General features: G+C 34.0%; 2 pseudogenes; both read left to right on the top strand.

The window, feature by feature from the left end:
- Positions 1-1,276: 1,276 nt before the first annotated feature.
- LOC112131223 (U2 spliceosomal RNA) lies at positions 1,277-1,354 on the top strand (annotated as a pseudogene).
- A 4,122-nt stretch (positions 1,355-5,476) lies between these two features.
- LOC112131220 (U2 spliceosomal RNA) lies at positions 5,477-5,576 on the top strand (annotated as a pseudogene).
- Positions 5,577-6,566: the final 990 nt, after the last annotated feature.

Here is a 6,566-nt window from a genome sequence, read left to right as displayed (position 1 = left end):
CAAAAATTTTGATACATTGTATTTTCATTTCATTTACTTCAATGCATTTATTTACTTCCCTTGAGGCTTTCTTTTGGCTGATGAATTACTTAGAAAGATGTTGTTTAGTTTCCAATCTGTTTTGAAAATTTGCTGTTATTTTTTCTGTATTCCATTGTGGTAAGAGAGCATATACTGTATGGTTTCAGTTTTTAAAAATTTGTTGATATTTGTTTTATGGTCCAGGAGATGGTCTATCTTGGTGAATGTTCCATGAGTGCTTGAAAAGAATGTGTATTCTGCTGTTGTTAGGTGGAATACTCTATAAATATCAATTAGATAAAATTGATAGTACCATTCAGATCATCTATATTTTTACTGATTTTCTGCCTGCTTGCTCTATCAGTTACTGGCAGGGGTGTTGAAATCTCCAGATACAATTGTGGACTTGACTATTTCTCCTTTCTATTCTATAGTTTTTGCTGCACACATTTTGTATCTCTGTTATTTGGTGTATGTAGATGTAATATTGTTACATTTTTCTTGTGAATTGACTGTTTTATCATTATGCAATGTCCCTCTCTGTCACTGGTAATTTTCTTTGCTCTGAGGCTATATTAACATAGCTTTTCCTGATTTCTTTTGATTAATCTTTGCATGGTTTAATATTTTCTGTCCTTTTGCGTGCAACCTACCTATACTACTACAAGAGAAGTGAGTGTCTTTTAAACAGCATGTAACTGAGGATTTAAAAAAACCTGCTAGTACTTTGGGAGGCTGAGGAAGGCGGATAACTCAAGGCTAGGAGCTCAAGACCAGCCTGGCCAACACGGTGAAACCCCGTCTCTACAAAAAAAAAAAAAAAAAAAAAAAAAAAATTAGCCAGGTGTGGTGGCATGTACCTGTAATCCCAGCTGCTCAGGAGGATGAGGCAGCAGAATCACTTGAACCCAGGAGGCAGAGGTTGCAGTGAGCTGAGATCAGGCCACCACACTCCAGCCTGGGTGACAGAGTGAGACTCCATCTCAATAAAATAAAATAAAATAAAATAAAATAAAATAAAATAAAATAAAATAAAAATCCACTAGCAAATCTCTTTAAATTAGTGTATTTATACAATTTATGTTGAATGTAATTATTGCTGTGTTAGGGCTTAATTACGCTATTTTACTGTTGGTTTTCTGTTTGTTCTCTCTGTGTTTTGTTTCTCTATGTTCTTTTTCCTGACTTCCTTTGTGTTTATTTAACTTTTTACTCTTTTTTTAGAATTCAATTTTTATTTATCTGTAGTATTTTTATCCCTTCTTGGCCTTTTGGCTAAGATCAAGTGTAGTATGTGTAGTGTTTCTAAGTATATCTCTTTGTATAACTTCCTCACTAGTTGCATTAGTTATTACATTATATATACATAACTTATGTAATTATACTTGTGCCAGTATTTTACCTGTTCAAGTGATGTATAGAAAATTTACCTCTCTTCACATATTTTATCCTCCTTCATATAATATATAATTGTATTAAATATTTTCTCCACCACAAACACATTAGAGAGTGTTCAATTATATTTATCCATATATTCCCTCTTTTTGTTCTTTCTTCCTTCCTGATAGTCCAAGATTTAAAAAAATTCATTCTATTGTTTTTAGAGAACTTCTTTAGCCATTCTTTAGGGTAGGTCTGGTAAAAAAAAAATCTCTTAGGTTTTCTTCATTTGAGAAGGTATTGATTTCTCTTTCTTTCTTGATGTTTTTACTATATATAGATTATTGAGCTGACAGTTCTTTTCTCTCAGCACTTGAAAAATATTGTGCCACTTTCTTGCACCTTCCGTGGTTTCTAATGAGGAACTCACTTTAGTTCTAATTGGTATTCCCCTATAGATAAGGTGTCATTTTTCTCTAGTGGCTTTTTAACTTTTTTCTTTGACTTTGGTTTCCTGAAGTTTAATTATGATGTGCACCTTTGAATTTATCTTTTTTCGGGTGTGCTCAACTTCTTGAATCTGTTGGTTTGTGTCTTCTGCCACATTTGGGAAATTCTTTTAAAATTTTTATTATATATTATATAATTTACAGAAAGGGATGGGGTCTTGCTATGTTGATCAGGCTCATCTCAAACTCCAGGCCTCAACTGATCTTCCTGCAAAGTCTCCCAATGTGCAGGAATTACAGGTATCAGCCACTACATTGGGCCCAAATTTGGGAAATTCTTGGCCATTATATATTCAATCTTTTTCCTTTTTACCTAAAACTTCAAACTTTTTAAGTTTTCCCCACTCTTCTGAGATTCTAATGACCAGAATGCTAGTTTTTTTTTTTTTTTATAGTGCCGTATGTCCCTGGACTCTTTTCATTTTTCCCCTGTTATTCAAAGTGAGTAAATTCTATTGTTCTATATTCAAGTTTAATGATTTCTTCCTCAGTCCTGTCTATTCTGCTGCGAGCCCATTAATTCATTTTTTAAAATCAGCTATTGTATTGTTCAGTTCTAATATGTCCATGAGCTGTTTCTTATATCTTTAATTTTTGCTGAGAATTTCTATTCCTTTGATGAGACTTTCTACTTTTTTATTTGTTTCGTGTGTTTGTAATTTTCTGTTGAAACATTATTATAATGTATGATGATGATAAGTCCCTATAAGATAATTATATATCTGTCGACATTGGGTTGGTATTGTTGATTTGATTGTCTTACTTTTTGCAAGTTGAGATTTTTCTAGTTCTTGGTATAATTTTTTGTTGAAATCTGGATATTTCAGTTGTTATGATATTCTTGATTTTATTTAAATTTTATGTTTTAACTGACTTCCTCTGACATCTGCTAGGTTAGGGTGGAAGTTCAGGTTTTCATTTGGTCTTTATTGACATAGGGTAGTATGTAGAAGAGATCCTCATTACTGCTCCCTATGTGGCCAATATTATCATTACGTCTCATTATTGCCAACAGTGGTGGAAGTCTCTACTTCCCACTGGCCTATGACATCACCCTGACAAGGATGTCAGGGCACCTTGTTTTAGTGCGGGGAAGGTGCAAGTCTAAGTTCTTCATTTGGTCTTTGCTCCAGGAGCGGGAATGGGTCAAACATTTTCTGTGGTATGTGGTCAGAGAGTGCTTATTGTCTAAAAGTTTTCTTTTTTAGCTAGAGAGAATAGGCTTTACTTACCACTTCTTTTTTTGGTAGTGGCCTTTGATGATTTTATATTTACAATGTCTTTGTTACCTGTATTGGAAATAAGAAGCAAAAAGAATACCCAAGGAACTCACCACAATGCCATTCCTTGGTCCTGAGGTCTCTTATCTTGTCTGCCTTTTTCTTTTTACCTTTCTGTCTTCTTGTGGTTGTTTCATATATATTCTCCAGGGATTTTATCTGTACTTTGCAGGAGAAATAGGAAACAATACATACATTCCATTTTTCCAGAAGAAGTATATACATATTTGAATAATTAATTTATCTGTCTTTTCTTCTATGGCTTCTGGGTTTGTGTCATACTTAGAAAGTTCTCCACTCTGGAATTGAAGACAAGATACCCCATGCTGGCTTTTAATACTTTGTTTTCATTTTTAACTCACACCTTTGATCCACTTCAAATTTATTTTGGCGTATGGAGTGAGATTGGGAGCCAACTTTATTTTTTCCATTGGAAAATCCATTTGTCTCGGCAATGTTTGTTGATAAAGCCATCTATTATTTTTCTTACTTATTTTAAGTGCCATCTTTTTCATATACCGAATTCTAACATGACTTGGGTCTCTTTTTGGCTCTCTATTTTGTCTCATTGATCTCATGAAACAGTGTCATTGAGATTTGTTTTACCTTTACCTTATTATACATGAAATGTTGTATTTCATTATTGTTTCATTATTTTTTTTTGTAGAAAGGCCTTGGTTGTGTTCTTCAGGTTTTTTCCAGAGAAATTTTTAAATAAGCTTGATTAATTTTTTAAAAATGTTACCTGTTTTATTTGGATCATATTAATATTATAATTAAATTTTAAGTATATCTTTCCATTTACTTAAATGTAGTTTTATGACACAACCTGATGTTTTAAATATTTTTCATGTGGGCCCTGTACATTTCTCAGTAGCTTTATTCCTAGAGTTCATTTTTTTGGTGTTTGCTGTTACAGTTGCAACTGTAAATGTAATGTCTTTTTTCATGACATCTAAAAGATGTATTTATGTAGCAACACATGCATTTTTAAATTTTTATCTTTATGTCATCCATCTTACTAATTTCTGCTATCCTTTAAAGAACTAAATATACCAGCCTGGGCAACATAGCAAGACCCTATCTCCACAAAAAAATTAAAAAATTAGCCAATTGTAGTGGTATGCGCCTGTGGTCCCAGCTACTCGGGAGGCTGAGGTGGGAGAATCACTTGAGCCTGGGGGGTCAAGGCTGCAATGAGCTGTGATTGCACCACTGCACTCCAGCTTGATTGACAGAGTGAGATCCTGTCTAAAAAAAAGGAAGAATTAAATATATATGTAAGCCTATATCTTACACAAATAAACTATACATTTTGATTAATTTCTTATTTTTTTTGTTCTTTAGAGACAAGGTTTCATTCTGTCACCCAGGCTGGAGTGCAGTGGCACGGTCATGTCTCACTGAAGCCTTGAACTCTTAAGCTCCAGTGATCCTTCAGCCTCAGCCTCCAAAGTAGCTGCAACTACAGGCACCCAACTAATTTTTAATATTTTTTAAGAGATGGGGTCCTGAGTTTCTGGTATTTCAAGCATTAGCCACTGCATTCAGCTTATTTGGATTAATTTTGAATGATATTAAAATCTTAATATTAAAATGATAATCACCTTTTGTGCTAGGAAAATATTTATAGTAATCATTTTTTCTACTTACAGTATATTTATTTCAATGATTTTCTTAGGTCTAAATTACAACATTGTGTGGTGAGGCTTTTTATATAATTTATTTTGAAATATTGCAACCTTATTAAAAATTGAAAAAACAATAAAAAATTCACATATTATTTTACTCATATTAGACAATTGCTAGCATTTTAGCATATTTGCTCTCTCTTTTCCTCCCTCTCTCTCCACACCCACCCACACACACACACAACTCTTTTAAAATGAGTACTACTGCTCTTTAAAAAACAAACAAACAAACAAAACCACTACTCGCTTAAAAATATTCTTTTTAAAAACTAATTGAATTGAGAGCAAGGTTCAGACATTATGCCCAACCGCCCCAAAATATGCCACTGTGTGCTTCCCAAAAGCAAGGACATTATCTTTCATAGTCACAAATAGAAATATCCAAATCAGCAAATAAACATTGATACAGCACTATGACCCAACCCAAAGACTTTATTCAAATTTTTCCAAGTATCCCAACCATGTCTCTTTCTATTCTGTGGTCCAGGATCCAATCCAGAGTCACGTGTTGCATTTAATTTTCATGTATTTTTAGTCTCCTAAAGTCTAGAACATTTCCTCAGTCTTTCCTTGACTTTCATGATCTTGACAGTATATCGCTTCTCGGCCTTTTGGCTAAGATCAAGTGTAGTATCATGATCTTGACAGTATAAAGAGTACACGTCTTTCATTTTGTATGATGTCCCTCAACCCTTGTTTATTTGGTAACTACTCCTGTCCAAACTCAGGTCATGTATTCCTGGCAAGAAGACTGTAGTAATGATGCCGTACTGTAAGCAGAGTAATGCGTCAAGGGGGGTATTATGACAACTCTGTTCCACCAGTGATGATGATAATGTTCATTACCTGAGCAAGGTGGTGTCTGCCATGTTTCCCCAACAAGGAGTCACATTTTTTCTCCTTGTAATTGTTATGTATTTTGTAAGGAGATCCTCTGAGTCTATTCTACTATTCTGTTCTTCAAACACCCACTCACCTGCCTTAGCATTCATTGATGATCGCTGCTTAAATCAACCACTACTATGGTCATTCTTAAGTGGTGATGTTTATCTTTATATCATTCCTTCTACATTCATTAATTAACATTCTACTCTAAAGAAGTTTCACGTCCTCATTTTCTTTTTATTTCTTTCATTTTGAAATTTCGGTATGGACTCATGGATGGATTCCTGTATTATTCACTTGATTGTTATCCTTTACTAACATTATTTATTTTGACACTAAAATTATCCTATATTTGGATATAGGAGCTAGTGAGAGACCTTTCAGACCTGCTCCAGTGTTCTTTACACACATCTGTATCATTCTTTGATTTCCTCCTTACTTTCAAAAACAACAACATTTTCCAGGATCATGTACTTTCCCTGCTCCAGTTCTAGAATCAATCATTTTACAAGGATCCCTGAGTCCTTTTAGAGGGGGTGATATTTAGAACCCAAGATCTGTTCACTTAGTGGCCTCTAACAGACATAGGAAATATGTGTTTGTATATGTGTGTGAGTACACAACACATTCACGCTGCACACATATCTATATTTCTGTGTGTGTGTGTGTATGTGTGTAAAGCATGAATACATATCGATAATTCCAATTAAAATCCCAAACACCAGGAATCTTTCTAGCCTTTTCCCTCCCCACGTTTGTAAATCACTTTCTGACAGCGAGAAAGCTAGCTCCTATTATTC

This window comes from Pongo abelii, chromosome X (genome assembly GCF_028885655.2).
Source record: "Pongo abelii isolate AG06213 chromosome X, NHGRI_mPonAbe1-v2.0_pri, whole genome shotgun sequence".
NCBI lineage: Eukaryota > Metazoa > Chordata > Mammalia > Primates > Hominidae > Pongo > Pongo abelii.
The sequence above is the reverse complement of the archived record's forward strand: the minus strand, read 5'-3'. Positions and strand labels throughout refer to the sequence as shown.